Here is a 16,649-nt window from a genome sequence, read left to right on the forward strand (position 1 = left end):
TGTCAATAGTACCCTATATAGACATGATTGGCTCCTATTTTGTTAGCTGTGCTGACAAAAAGGCCGCACCAATTTTCTTCATGGTAAAGTTACCTGTAAGTTTGCTGAGTACGTGCTACCTGACACCTAGCAATTGTGATCCTTGCCATAGTGCATCAATGATCCCCTCATATGTCCCCAAAATTACACACAGTCATCAAGTTAGCTGGCAGACATTGCACTAATCCACTGATGTCACAACAGAGCATTCATTTTTGCACAATAACAATAGTCGTACTCACCAACAGTGCCACCAATCATGATTCCCAAGTGGTCTAAGAGATCCTGCTCCCTGGTGATGAGGTCAGCCCACTGGTGCTTCAGCTGGTGGTCACTCCTCTGGCTGGCATACACACGCTGCAGGGGATGCAGCACCTTTCCCCACTGGATTCTGCGCACCTCTGTCGGGTAGCCCTGTATGACCCTGCCCCCTGAATGGATCATGAGCGGCAAGAAATGTGTAACCAGCCAGATGAAGCCCCCCAACTCCTCTTCCCCCATCCTGCCAAGACATGGCCTACCAGACATACTTATAGAAGAAGATAAGGAATAGGAGTAAAATAAAAAGAAAGGGGAAATGGGTGAAAGTAGGGGTAAAAAGACAGAAAAAAGTAAACCTAAACACTAAAAGAGCCCAACTATCCCCAAATTAACACTACCCACAACAGACTCCCACAAACAAGAACTACACAAGATAAATGGACAAATGTAGACAAAAAACAGTACTACAGTATACACAAACAAAATTTATTTCACAAAAGGACTTTACAGATAGCACACAGGACAAATACAGCACAAAATCTCTGGACAACACTCTCTACACAGCCACACAGTCTAGAAGGATCATAGACTGCAAAGTGAAAGTGAAAGTACACCCACTGTACATGATCTGTAAACAGGATATCCTATTACCTCACTTCCTGAATGAAAAGTCCCACCTTTTTCGCGTTATGCGTCATTTTTTGTTGCACAAAACTGTATTTGCGTCATTTTTTTTTACGCATAGACGTGAATATTAACCCACATCCATATAATGATACATGGACTGTATAAATATCTGGATGCGGGCTATATTTCACTCCTGTGCGTCAAAAAAAACCGACGCAAAAACAGTTTTGTGCAACAAAAAATGACGCACACCGCTAGGGAAGTCAAAATCACAGTGCATTAACTGGTTTGGGGCATTTTTACATTTTTTTTGGTTATTTTACTTTTGGAACACATCAGAGATTGGCTAATTGAAGCCAGTATGCTGTTGATGGTGTATGTTCACATGTGTGACATCATACTGCAGCGGAACATCATCCACTACACCCTTCACAGTATGTGTACAGTTGGCTGACGTCATAGATGGTCATATGTGTGGCCCACATATATGTATGGCACAAATTGTGTATGTTTGCCATAAGGATAGGATAGCAATGTGACCCACATATGTACAATACCTAATTGCCTTTGGCTCAAAGTGTGTGCTTTGACAACTAATTTGTTGGTTGACCAGGTGTGTGTGTGTACATCACATGAAGCATTATTGTACATTTGGTTGTATGAATGTGACGTCCATGTGTCCAACCCTAAGATGCAAGTAAAAATTGGAATGAGCAAGGGCATGTGTTAGTCATACATGTAACAACACCCGCAAAGTATACTTCCAAGTTTTAGGATCCCGTAGACACCACATGTGACATAGCATGCACCAGATGGATGGCAGACACATGTTCATGTCAAAGGTCCACAATTTCTACATCCTATGTCCTAGAGTATTGGTAAGAGCTTCCTAGGCACTAGTTGATGAATCCCACAGTGAGTCATACACATGCATTGATGAAGTGGGTACCATGTTGTTTGCACAGACAGACAAGGGTGAATCTCATATGTATGATGACACCACAGTTGAGGCCATAGAAGTAAGCCCCAACTATCAAGTGGCTGTGGTGGACTAGCATACAAGACAGCACGTGTCCACATATTTCCAGTGATCAATTGCACATAGGTGTCTTGTTCATGTGTGTGGTCCAATGATGATCCTTTAGATTTTTTGGGATGTAATTTGTCACAGTTCGGACCAGGACTCATCATGTGTCAGTGGCAGCTATCCCTGTAACTACTGAGTATCCTTTCTTGATCAATGTGAGTAGAGTAGATGTGGACATGTGAACCAACATGTGGATGGTCCCACCCTGTCACTAAAGACGTGTAATGAGACAGTCAACAGGGCAACCTTGGTGTGCTGAGTGAGATAATGTCTCAATTTTCATGTTCCGGCAGGTGTCAATACAAAATTTGTACACAGGTTGGCCTCTCCACTTCCCACTGCATCTGGGAACATCATAGCCTCTGTGCTGTTTATTCTCGCAGCTATTCACCACACACGTCCCATCACTATGTTGTGCGCACTGTGATGCTGTGTGTGAACTGTAATGGTCCTGACATTTGTGTATTAGTCATGTACATTATCAGAGGTTGCTGGTTGTGCTGAAAGCCCCGTACCCAAGCCCTGCCTATGACCCTGGGACACTATCACACTTTGTCATTCATGCATAAATGCAACCCAGAAAAGGGATGGGCCATGAATTTTGCATTTCCAAGAGGATGTAACTCAAATGGTACAATTAAAAGGCAGATGATGCTATACAATGTATTTGTGTATGCATGGTAGAAGCCCATGCCCAATGCCCCCTGATGAATGGCAGGTTTGACAACGCAAGTGTGGTACATATGTAGACACAGGGATACTTTAGTGTGACGCACTGACAGTTGCCAGTCAGGCTGACAGAATGCAAGATGATTCAGGAGCCAGCTACTAGACAGGTTACATAATCAGTGGTCTGACTGAGACTGTTTGGAGGACAAACTAGACAGTTGACATGTCGATCTGTGTATGTCCTGTGTTTTTGAAGGTGACAAATGAACCCAGTGGCTGTGTTACACGGCTTTATTACTATAAATGGTTGACAATGTATTTGACATAATGGCTACTACTATGCTGTTCCAGGCATCATCAGGGGCAGTGCTTTTTGTAATGGGTGGTGTGTATGGAGGTATTCACAGGTGTGGGCTGCATCTATTTCTCACCAGTCCTGTAGGTGAGACTTGCATTCTAAGGGCCAACAGACATTTTCACAAGGGGAAGCAATCTACATGTGCTAACAGGGCTTTGAAACTAGGAGACAGTGTATAAATTGACCTGACGTCCATGCAGTCAGATGTTCTTTGACAATGGCATACCTTAGGAAAGGGTGTAGCACACTGGTTTGCTAATCTTGGTCTGTGTTTGTAGAGGAGGTATTATCAGGGTACACATCTTAGTATTCCAGGGACCTCTTCTGACAGGTGGGTTGTGACCAGGTGCATGGGTGTGTGATGAGTTAGGAAATGGGCTGACGTACATGGAATGTCATGTGCGCAATCCATGTCATATGTGTGGCACTTGTGCTATCTATGTTCTGCTTCTATGGAACTCTAGTCACAGATATTCCTTGCAAATATTGGATGCAGTTGGACTAACTGCTATCAAGGGTCTTGTCAGACATTCCTGTTAGTGATGCCAAAGCACATTGACTGCCTCATGTATGAGGCTTGCGTTTCCCTTATTGAGTGATGGTGTCATAGTTGTGTGCCATATGCTGCGTTGGACCTTGCTTTCAACATGTATGTGTGAAATAGTTGTGGTCCTCTGCTATAGGCCTTCAAAGGAGATATGTACATGATATATGTCATTAAGAGTGTGTGTGTATGTGACCATTGTATGTTAGGCATCACATAAGCTCTGGGATGTTCCGTGTCCTACTCAGTATCTCAGCAATGCTCCATGAGGCAACCCTCTTATTCTGATAAGTAGAGATGAAGCTGTGTAAAAAAGGAATAGCCAGACCATGATATGGTGATTATAATAGGTGTTTATTTAAAATAGTTAACTAAAGTGGTGAAGGTGATCATATTCAGAAGAAATTATTTACAATCTGTTGCCGCCTGCGTATACCAGCAGCTGAGTTCTGTAGTTCCCCCTCCTGTTGCAGGCCATCATCCTCCTCTTCCTCCTCTTCAGGCATGTGTGGCTCTGGTTCCAGGAGGGGAATGTTTCTTCTGACACAAATGTTGTGCAATATTGCACATGTGAGGATGATCCTACAAACCATCTCAGGGGAATATAGGAGGCTACCACCAGTGATGTCGAGGCAACGGAACCTTGACTTGAGGATGCCGAAGGTCCGCTCGACAATGCTGCGTGTCCTCCTATGGGCCTCATTGTATGCACGCTCTGCAGCTGTACTTGGGTTGCCAAATGGTGTCATAATCCATGGCTGGATGCCATACCCCTGATCAGCTGCAATAGAAAATGAATGGGATCATGTTGATGTAGCTGGCACTATTGAAAAGACCTTTAATGGCAGTAGTTGTCTTGTGTTGTCTTTGTCTCTTTTGTGTACTAATGTGACATCCTATGCTTGTAGGCTATACCATCTGCATTGTGTTGTTTCCTTGGCTGAACAAGTGTTTGTCTGCTAACCGTTTGTCAGCAATATGTTTGGGGATTTTCAGTACAGTGTGCCCTCCCTAGCATTGTGACTTGTGATTCAGGTGTCCGTGTGTCTTCACTGTGGGTGAGATGATAGTTCCATGTAGAGTTAAAATTGAAAGTGTTGTTAGCACGTTCATATGAAAGTACCCTGGACATCCCATACCTTTAGACTTAGGCAGTGTATTAATGTAAAGGTCATTGGGACACTTACAATTTGCAAGGTGACATTTAGGCAACCACATTCATTGACGTCTTCACATTAGGCTGTACAGTAATAACCGATGTGTGACAGGTTCAATGGTGACTTAAGAAACATGGCTAGTGATGTCACGACCTCAGTGTGTTCCTGTTGACATGTTGCTGTTGTGGTGTATGTGTTGTGTGTCCTAGTGGGTTGCAGTACAGTGTATATATAAGTAGGTTTTTGTACTTACCAACAAGTAGTCCATTGCCATACCGTCCATCCTGGAAGTGTTGATTGATGGTGCAGTGACGGAAGATGAATGAGTCATGGACACTCCCAGGATATTTAGCCACGATGTTGGTGATCAATCCCTGGTGATCAACAATGGCCTGCACGTTGATGGAATGTGTGTGCTTCCTGTTGCGGTAGAGGTGTTCAGTTGCAGCAGGTGGCACAAGGCGTACATGTGTGCAATCGATTGCACCAAGCACAAGTGGGAAGCCACTGATTGCGTAGAACCCCTGTTTAGTTTCCTGCTGCTTCTGCAGTGTGTTAGGGAAGCAGATGTGACGGGGTGTCTGTCGAATGATGGCATCCAGTACTTTGGGCAAAAAGGCGGAGAATGATGGTTGTGATATTCCGCCTACCAGGGCACCAGTTGTTTGAAAAGAGCCACTTGCCAGCATATGAAGTACGGCAAGCAGCTTGGTTTCTGTTGGGATGGTGTGGGGTGTCACCAAAGTGGGGGCCAACTGCAGTTCAATGTTTCGCAGCAGCTGCTGAATGGCCTGCCAGTTCAACCGGTACCTCTGTATGATGTTGTGTTCCCTGAGGCCCTGAAGGGTTGTTCTTGGGCGGAATATCCTCTCCTGCCTTCTGCGCTGCCTTTGGGGTCCCTGCTGGTGTTGTTGTAGCTGCTGTTGTTGTTGCTGGGCTCTGCGTCTGCGTGGATGCTGGATTAGAATGACCTCCATGACTCCCTGTTGCTGCTCTGCTGCTCTGCTGTTTGTTCTGTGTGTTCTGATTAAATACAGGTGTGTTTGCCCCATTTTAACGCCTGCCCTGATCCAGGCATTAATTTTTGACGCAAATCAGGCTGTGCGTCATTTTCTGGCTCCGCCTCCCGGCCGTGCGTCATTTTTGCCCGAAAGCATAAATACGACGCATGGCCGTTTAAGCCATTTTTTGGACGGGAACGCCTACCTTGCATATAATTAACGCAAGGCGGGTTGCCGCATCCAAAAAATGACGCACACGGCGGAAATTTGTCGCCCGCGGGCTCGGGCGTCAAAGTTTAAATACGGGGCAACGTTTGCGCTGATTGTGCGTCAAAATTTTTGATGCACAATCGGCGCAGACGGAATATAAATATGCCCCTCAGTCGCTTAATGTAGTGCGTCATACCGTGTACATTCCAAGAGAGGACCATGAGCAGGTTCACCGACCCAATTCTGGAGCATAGTAGAGACCTAGTCGAAGGGGAGCGGGAGATTACGTGTATGTTGTTGCAATAAATGAAAGAATAGGCTGGGAGTGGCGAAGCTCAGAGCACTTGTGTTCTGAAAAGGAACAAATGGGTAAGGGAGAAAATATACGGGAAACCCTCGGCCACAGAATGAGAAAGAATCGGACTAACAGTAGAGTAAGGAGTAAGGAAGAGAGAGATGCAAAAGAGACAGAGAAAGAAATAGAAAGAGATACTAATTGCGGAGGTAAAGGGAAGAAGTGTGCAGACAGTTATGCTCAGAAGGGAGAGGAAAGTGTGTCAGAAGTGAAAGAAGAGTAAACTAAAAGAAATATAGGGGAAGAAAAAGGGAAACGAAAACTACTGTGAACGACAAAGTCTCTTGCCACAGAAAGGCCTTTTAGACTGCGGGTCGGAACCTGTAAGACCCACGTGCTGGGAGTGCATCGGGGGAGGCAGGAGAGGGACGAAGGAATGAGTGTGCAACCTAATAGAACCACCAAGAAGCCCCCATTGGTAGATATCGCCGGGCGATAGTGAGTGGAGAACAAAGAGCATGTAAAGGCGAGATACGACAAGAGGCATTACTGAGAGAGAGGAGAGGACTGCAACCCGGCCAACAGCCCAAATAGGTGATCGTGAGGTATCGCCTACCAGAGCTAATAGAGAGGATAAGGTCCATGCTATATCATTTCAGAGCTGACAGCGAAAACAAGGGGTATCTCGGGGGTCATGAAAGGCGTGATAGCTACTGTCGGAAGCATCAAGGGGGGGCAGGTCAAGGGTCCCATAACTACAGGTAAAGGAGTACTCATATAGCATGGCCTAGAGAGTGCCTTAGAAATGTAAGGTGGTCACAGGAGATCGCGGAATGAGGACTAAGATCCTATGGCACGTGCCACCTGAGCATCTCACTAGTTAAGCCAGCGGGGTGAGTACAATAGAAGGGGGGAAGACGAGTCTTCTGAGTGTCTGGGGCATATAGTATGGCAGGGTTCCTCAATGGGCCATGGCTCGTGGGGGCTCCCTGTGAGTGTGAATCCCCAGGGGTTATGGGAAGGAAACCCAGGGGGGTAGGGTATGGAGGGTGGGGACTGGCGGCATCTGGTGGCGAGATCACAGCCAGAGGTTGATCGCATGGTATGCACCGTATAGTTGATACCATACAAAAAGTGCTAATGGTAAATAATCAAATCTAAATAAACTGTAACATGAAACATATGCGATATTGCTTCAACAAATCATTTGTATCCTTTGCTGCTCAGCAATTCCGACCTTAATTTAACCCCCAAGGTGACAAAGTATTCACGATGAAGCTGGTCATGTATCAAGCCCAAAAGTAGGGGTGAATAACTGCAGCCACTACCCAAACGTGAGGACATAACTCTGGCCCAGTCCCTCCCCTCACCCTCTCCAGCCAAAGGGAAAGAGAAAGGTAAAGATAGTCTAATATGACACTTAGCTGTCCAATGAGAAAGTGCCTGCTGCTGGGCGGGGAATGAGGAGTCCTCTGAGCACATTGGAGTCCAACATTACGGGTGCTCTTCGAAAGCTGGCTTCAGGGGGGAACGGGACTTGTCTCTGTCCTGGTCCTGAGTGGGGTCAATCACCGCTTGGAAGGCATGGTCCCGGCCCTCCTGTGATTTAGGCGGGTGGTCATAAACCCTACACCTCTTTTGCGAGGCTGTACATTGAGGCTGAGACAGAGGGAGTGAAGCAGAGGGGGATCTCCAGAGGAGAGAGTGTCTGAATCCGAATGTGTTGTGGCGAAATCCATAGGATGTAGAGCGAGGCCATTTAGGAAGGCGCTGAGATCCGCAGGTTCAGTGAAGTCCCTGGATTTGCCATTATATATAATCCACATGCGAGCTGGTTCGAAAAAGACCAAATTTAATGTCCAGGTTCCTGAGTTGTGGACGGAGGGCCAAGAATGCCTTCCGCTTTTTGTTTGTTAGTCTGGAAAAATCCACTGCTACCCTGATCTCATGCCCTTCCAGAGTGTACGGACCTTGAGATTTATCTGCCGAGTTGGTCTGGCGTGCCTGTTCATGGCACAGAAAACATGCAATGATGGGACGGGGCTTGCCGGAGGTTGCTTTATGTAGAGGGCCAGTCCTGTGGACTCTTTGGAACTCCAGTGGTGGGGAGAAATCCAGGCCGGTGACCTCAGTTTTGATATCGGAGCCCTCTTTGTGTTCCGGAATGCCAAAAAAGCAAACGTTATCTCTGCGACTCCTGTCCTCCAAGTCTGTGACTTTTGCTCGCAGAGACCGTAATTCTACCTCTTGCTCAGGCAGTGACATGACATGGTCCTCCAAAGTTGTGAGGCGTCGATCTAAGTCATTTAGGCCCGTATTTATACTTTTTTTAGCGCCGCATTTGCGCCGCTTTTTGACACAAAAAGGCGCAAACCTACAAAATACAATGGCATTTTGCAAGTTTGCGCCGTTTTTGCGTCAAAAAACGACGCAAATGCGGCGCAAAAAAAGTATAAATACGGGCCTTACTGTCTCCCGAAAGCCGGCAATGTCAGCTCACATGGAGGTAGAGGCCACGGTCAGGTCTGATACCTTTGAATCCATTGCCTCCAGACGGCGCCCCACTGCGGTGATCTCCTGCAGTATGCGATCTGCTGTCTCCATTGCCTAGGGTTCAGCTGGCGAAGTCGTGGGGCAAGGAGGGACCATCTACCCTGCCATGGTCTTCGGTTGCGCAGTGACCTCGGAAAACAATAGTTGACGCAAGTGTTTGCCGGAAGACTTCCCGTTTGGCATTGCCCCCGAGGAGAGAAGATCCTGAAGAGGAATTACCTGATGAAGACGTGCTTATTAGACCTTGGTCCTGCCACAGGAGCATCCGTGTCTGCGATGTAGCTGCCGAGGCTTCCAGTACTATGGCCGCCGTGAGGGCTCAACCAAGCATATTAGGCCTGAGAAAGATGTCACTCACGGTGAGGGGATCTCGCAACTACAAAAATATTCCAAAACAAGAGGTTGCGCTCTCAATTCCAACTGCGGGCGATCGGAGCGGTGGTGGTCCTCCCCCTCCTGAGCTCCCAGGGTCATCCCGTGCTAGTTCTGGGCCCAACACGAATTGCCTGGCTTATACAATGTTGGGAGAGTAGAGGGCGGAAGAATGGTGTCCGCAGTGATAAGCCCAGGGGCGTCTAACTACTTGGGACCCCAACCGCTGCTCCGCAGTGGTCTGACAGGTGGGCCCTGCCCTCACAGTACTCCATTGGGGGACCAGACGTTTCTCAAGGGCGGGTACCCTCCTGGAGGGTCTCTTGCATCTGCTGCCTGCCTTTGTCTGGGTAACCCTGAGCAGAGAAGTGCTGCTTCCTCCTGCTCCTTTCCTTAAAGCCCCTCCATCCTTTAACAGGGTGACTTGCTGGAACTGAGTTGCATGGACCTCGTGGGCTCGAGCGGCCCCAGGACACCTTACTCCATCAGCCTCAATCATGTGCGGTCATCTGCTCTACCTGCCGCACATCTGCAGGGCCCTCCACCGGTCCACGGCGCTCAGCTGTGCGCTGGGCCAACCGCTCACCTGCCACACTAAGGGGTGTTCACCCCTCGCCTCCCCCTCCTAGCATGCTCTGGTCCTGTCGAAGGGAACGGATCCCCTGCTGGCCCGCACAACCAGGGAGAGACGCTCCTGGTTGCTCCAATCACGCCAGAGCCCTCCGCCCCTCTCCGAAATCGAGGCCGTGGTTCAGCGCTCCTCACTGGGCCGCACACAGCCGTTTCTTATCATCGGCCATTAGAGCCGCTTCGCGTCACCTGGCTCCATGGTTCCCTGGTCCGGCGTGTCTACACAGGACTCCGATGTAACAGGGGGTATCTTGTTGACAGGTAGTGTCCCCTCCATAGGCCCTGACCCAGCCTGGCACACGGAGCTCTTTCTTCAGGAAGCCATTTGTGTTGGCAGCCAGACCATGCCCTAATAAAGCACTTTTAAATCAACTGATTATGTCGGTGACTTTCTTGAACCACTTTAGCCCACATTACATATAGCCAGAGGACTAACCACTAGAGAGCTCTACACTCCCAGACTGTAGAACAAAAGTTTTAGCTTTGACACTCCTTGGAACCTTGAGGAAAAGCTTGGGAGTCTTCAATTCCTTGACCCAGGAAATTTAGGGTCACCTTTCCAAATTCCTTTTGGGATGTGGCTGCTGCAAGTCGTGCAGCCTTCCACAGATTCCTGTAGCATTGGTGGTGCTCCTGTCTTCCTGGAGTCACCACAAAGAAGAAACTTTGGACAAATATAGCCCTGCAGGGCATTATGGGGTGCATGCATATTTGATGAGCAGCTTCTGGTTGCACTGAGCTTTTCTCCCTGCATCTTCTTTTTCCTTTTGCCTCTTTTGGAGTGCCAGGTCCCACCCGGGACACCCCGAAGCTTTCCTTGTTGGTGCAGCACGTGTAGCCCACTCCTGCTCTGCCCAGTCAGCTCCTCATTCGGCCAACACTGTTGTTTGTTGGTATGGCAGCTGGCAACTCCATTCTCCCTGCTTGCTCCATGCAGGATAGGTGCAGTTTTAAGGGTGGCCACCTGCTCCCCCCCACATATGGGAACAGGAAGTGAGGGCAAGGTCACTGCCATTGTAGGGTGTGTGAGGAAACTCCTCCTCGTTGGGAGCCCGGGATATAGATTTGCTAGTCTTGTAGTTATGGAGATGGGTTATTGTGATCTATCCTTTGCCTTCAGGGCCTGGGAATAGAGTCACAGGCCATATTCTGGAATACGCCAGCCAAGTGGGTGGGGTGCCTGGACCTCTTAGAGCTCTGGGCAGGGCACTTCATGCATGCCCCCTCCTTGGGCATTCATAATTAATGAAGCTTATGCCAACCCCCTGGGCACTGGCCCACCCTGAGTGTACCAAAAGAAATAGCTGTGGAGTCCCACATGCCTCTTTGTTCATTTTGGGCCTGTTTAAATGATGCACAACTGGGCCCATTGGGCCTATTCCCTTGAGCTGGAGCTCAGCCCAGTCCTGGTGTTGATCCCTAGCCATCTGGACTATTTTCAACAGGCCTCTTGGCGTCTAAGATGGCACACTTTGCTTGGGCTGGTTTCACTGGCTCCCTGCACCAGCTTTTTTCCTTTGCTTTGTCTCTGGTTTTCTTCTCCCCTGTTGGGGCACAGAAGTCCAGATTTCCCCCCAACTGGTCCTTGGGGTGTGTAAGGGAGCCAACCTCCTAGCCCTGGAGGGACCCACTGGTCCTGGGGTGTGCTGCAGAGTCCTCAGTCCACCAGGGCATCGGGAGGCCTGTCCTTCCAGCTGCCCATGGTGCTGTTGCCATTAAATTTCAGTGTCCAACTCTCTGCCTCTCCCTTGGGCAAGTGATTTTAAGTGTGAGTGAAACGTTCTATATGCCAGGCACGGCTGGCCAATCCAAGGGTCCCACATCACCCCTCCACCTCTTTCCAAACACTCCTGCACCACATGCTAGGGTAATCCAAAATGGTGTCCTCAAGTGGTCTATGTACACATCTCCACTGTGGCCTCAGCTCCACCCCTAGCTGACATCACTGCCAGGAACTTTCCCACCAAAACTTCAAAGGGGAGCCTCTCCAGTATAGGTTCCAGATGCCTAGGCTTCCCTCCTTGTTCAATGGGCCTGGACTGTCCAAACCCTGGTTGTTAAAAAGTAGGTTGTTGGTTGACTGGGGTGTAAGCCCTGGTCAAGCAGCAACCACAATCCTAGTCAGGGTAAGGCACAAATCAAACCCTAAATCAACCTGTGCTCATCCTCTGGTAGCTTGGCATGGAGCAGTCAGGATCAACTTAGAGGCAATGTGTAAGGCATTTGTGCAACTCTTCAAACAATAAAACAGTGAAAACACCATCCAAAAAGATTCCACCGCAGATTTGAAACAGAGAGATCTTAATTTAGTAAATAAAACAAGACCACAATGACAAAAATCCAATAAGAAGAATTAGAGATATTGAATTTCTAAGTTTTAATATTTGGTTGTGCCGATCGGGACAAAGTCAAAGTTCAGGCTGACTGCAATGGAGCACAAGCCTGCTACTGTGACCCAGATAAGCCAACTGAACCAAAATACCTTAAATCCTGGTTGCAGAGCATTGCGTGGATCTCCATTGAAGATGCGTCACACAGCCAAGGCAATGCATTGGTTCTGAGATGGGGCAAAGCTGCGGTGTGAGGTCCTGTTGCTTCGCCATCGAGGATCCTGTCGAAGGGGCTTTTAATGCAAAGGACGGTGATGAGGATTCATTGCACAGTCAAGGTGATGTTTCAGTTCAGATGAGCGGTGAAGTTGTGATACGGAGTTTCATTGTCATCATCGAGGCTGCCATCAACAGGAGATGTGAGGCGCTTGTGCTGGGAAAAGCACCAGATGGTAGCAATTTCAAAAGCGATGCATTGAACCCATGTTGTGGGATGCAGCAACGGTGTGAGTCTGTTGTGATGGGTCCAATCCACACAACAGCTGCAATGTGGTAGTTCTGCCCAGGAACGTGCTGCTCAGCCAAGGAGATGCCTCAGTGCTGCTCTGAGAAGCATCGCTCAGCAGAGGATGCTTCAGTTCCACTGAGAAAGCACCTCAAGCCCACTTACAAGGGTCCAGGACTTGGGTGGCACCACTTTGCACAGTAGACTACCAGTTGGCAAAGTCCATGTGTAGAAGCAGGGGTGTTGTATGTCTTTTGTGTCCCTGAGACTTCAGATCAGGAGGTCAGCCAGCTCTTGGAAGCACTCTGGGTTCTGGGGTCAAGTAATCCAATCCTTCTCATTCAGGCAGACGGAAGCAGGCATCAGGTCAGCTCAGCAGAGCTGAGGTCCAGCAGTGTGGCAGTCCTTGTAGCAGCACAGCAATTTTTCTTCCTGGCAGAGTATCCACAGGTCCAGAAGTGTACTGAAGTGGTGGCACCAGAGGTCCAGTACTAATACCCTGTTGGAGTGTGGGAGACTTCAAAGACAGGCCTTTGAAATTCATGGCGCACCTTTGCTTCCTGTCCTGACTCCAGACTCACTAAAGGGGTTTATGCAGCACTTTGGGGACAGGACACTGCCTATCCAGGTGTAACTGAGGCTGGATCCAGCTTCTCCCTCCCATACTGCCAGGATGGCCCATCAAGTCACATCTAAGCGTCCATTGTGTGTGGCTTTCTAGGGGGAATACACAAAGCCCAGCTCTCACCCACCCTACACACGTGATAAGAGACAGGCAGCAGTCACCAAGTGGCTAAAGTAAGAAAATGCCAACTTTCTAAAAGTGGCATTTTCAGAATTTAAAATCCAAGTTCACCATAAGTACAGATTTCACATTGTGATTCCAGAAATACTAGACTTGAAAAGTCTGTCTCTTCACAATTGGCAGTTACATTTCTAAAATAAATAAGGTAATCCCAATGTTATCATATGGGAGAGATAGGCCTTGCAGTAGTGAAAAATTAGTTTGGGAGCTTTTCACTACCAGGACATGTAAAACTTAAAAGTGCATGTCCTGATTTATATATACATTGCACCCTGCCCTCTGGGCTGACAAGGGCCTACCCTAGCGGTGACTTATATGTGTTTAAAAGGAAGGTTTTGGTCTGGCAAAAGGGTTATTTTGAAATCAAAAATAAATATTGCGCACGCAATTTTAAACAAATTGAACAAATGTAAAGTGTATTAATTAAAGGTGCTGTGCCGGATAGGATCCTGCTCAGAATCCCACTCAACAACTGTGTGAATAAGCTAGAGCAAACCAATGTGCACTAGTCCCAGCATGCACAGCTGTGAAACCTGCTGGCTTAGCCAATTAAACAATTTTCATGCAACAATTTAACAGTACAATAGTCCTTCCAACGGAGAAGTGTGCAGTTCTTGAGTTTATTGTGTTCCACAAAATATGCAGTCCATGAATCAATCCAAATGTTGCTTAACATTTAAAGATGAACCAAGATGACTCAAAACAACTTGTGTTGAATTTCAATGCATTTCGGGGATTGACTCTTCATCAGGGCAACTGTAAAATACATATCATACAGGACAATCAGCCATGGAAAAACACCAAACCACTGAGAACATCATTGCCATACCGAAATTTTGCAAAATCAAAGTGACACATTCCATCTTGCCTTGTGATGTGTGTGAATAATACAAAACCTGAATTGTCAACATGCAGCCTCGAAGAACCAACATGCAATAAGTGAGCAGCCTAAGGCCCATATTTATACTTTTTTAGCACCGCATTTGTGCAGCTTTTTGACGCAAAAGCGGCGCAAACTTACAAAATACAATGGGGCATATTTATACTCTGTTTGCGCCGGAATTGCGTCGTTTTTTTTTACGCAAAACTAACTCCATATTTATACTTTGGCGTTAGACGCGTCTAGCGCCAAAGTCCATGGAGTTTGCGTCATTTTTTAGCGTGGACACCTACTTTGCGTTAATGACATGCAAGGTAGGCGTTCCCGTCTAAAAAATTGACTCCGAGGCATGTGCGCCGTATTTACACTCCCGGGCAAAATTCACGCCCAGGAGTGGGCGGGTCAAAAAAAATGACGTACGGCCGCTTTTGCGCCGTTTTTTAGCGCCTGGAAAAGGCAGGCGTTAAGGGACCTGTGGGCTCAGAAGGAGCCCAGAGGTGCCCTCCCATGCCCCCAGGGACACCCCCTGTCACCCTTGCCCACCCCAGGAGGACACCCAATGATGGAGGGACCCATCCCTGGAAACTTAAGGTAAGTTCAGGTAGGTATTTTTTTTTTTTTTTTTTGGGTGGCATAGGGGGGCCTGATTTGTGCCCCCCTACATGCCACTATGCCCAATGACCATGCCCAGGGGACATAAGTCCCCTGGGCATGGCCATTGGGCAAGGGGGCATGACTCCTGTCTTTGCTAAGACAGGAGTCATTTCAATGGGGGTTGGGAGTGAAAAAAAATGACGCAAATCGGGTTGAGGCGAAAAATTTGCCTCAGCCTGACTTGCCCCATTTTTTGGCGCCCAAGCTCCATATCCCCCTACGCCGGCGCTGCCTGGTGTACGTCGTATTTTTCCACGCACACCAGGCAGCGCCGGCGGCTAACGCCGGCTAACGTCATTGATTAAATACGGCGCCCGCATGGCGCTTCAGAATGGCGTTAGCCGGCGCTAATTTTTTTGACGCAAAACTACGTTAGCGCAGTTTTGAGTCAAAAAGTATAAATATGGCCCAATGGGATTTTGTAAATTTGCGCCGCTTTTGCGTCAAAAAGCGGCGCAAATGCGGCGCTAAAAAAGTATAAATATGGGCCTAAGTTCAACATGCAACCCAGAAACACCCGTGCTCCTTTCAAATGAAACCATGTTTTAAACCATAGCTAAATGTGCTCCCTAAGTTGCCCTCCTCCCCCCCAAAAATAAATAAAATGCAGTGTTTAGTAAACTCGCTAATGCCCACTGAAGTTCAAAAATGTGGACTGCAGCCATGCGATGTACAAAGTGGGACCAATATGCTGGAAACATGAGCAGTATGCAACACAGGTTCCCTGTGAACAGAAATGATAGCCAATCCATTACACGACTTACTGACAAGTTGGACAAGCCCACCTGTATTCCACACAAACACGGCGAGTACCTGCTGAGGTAACTGGTGCCACCTCACCCACGAAGTGAATGACTCCCATAGAAATGTGCTGCAGATGAAAAATACATTTAAATACCCAGAAAACATAACTATGGCACCCAACTACGTACCTGACTCCCCCCAGTAAACCAACTGAAAAGAAACCGGTGTCGATATCCGAAAAGGAATACGAAGCTCTTCGAACCCCCAAAACAAATAATGATGAGTGATGTGCTCCCCTCGTAATACCACAAATGTGCTAACCCACATGCTCCTTGCCGACAAGCCCCACTATTGCGGTTATCCCTAAACATCATTCGAGGCAAAGAACCCTACTATTGAAGCTGCAATGGCAACAGACTAAGAAAGGGGAGAAATACAATTAAACGTGTGTTTAAGCAATGTATCACGTATACATTCTGCTGTGCTATGCATGTCAATGCAGAGAGTGGACTGAAATAGTTAAACGACCTCTGAGCACAATATGCACGAGTACAGATGTCCATGGTCATCATACTTGATAAAGTTGCAAACAAAAATGTTGAAGACAAGCAAAACCTGAACCATATACCCCCAGTGTGGCACCCCAACAGGATACAAGCATTCTGAATCAACAAAAATGCGCTCAGGCTAAGGAGGAGAGCCAAGTGCCATACTGAATGAAACACACAGTTTACACATTTAACCAAAAATCTAAAAATACTGTCCTACTGACCAAGAAAATACGGTTCAAACACACAAGTATTTAATTGTATTTGTTCCTTTTCTTAGTCTCCTGATATTTACAGCTTCAATAGTGGGGTACTTGTCATGAGTGATGTTTAGGGCTAACCGCACTCATGGGGCTTGTCAGCAAGGAGCATGTGGGTTG

This window comes from Pleurodeles waltl, chromosome 8 (genome assembly GCF_031143425.1).
Source record: "Pleurodeles waltl isolate 20211129_DDA chromosome 8, aPleWal1.hap1.20221129, whole genome shotgun sequence".
NCBI lineage: Eukaryota > Metazoa > Chordata > Amphibia > Caudata > Salamandridae > Pleurodeles > Pleurodeles waltl.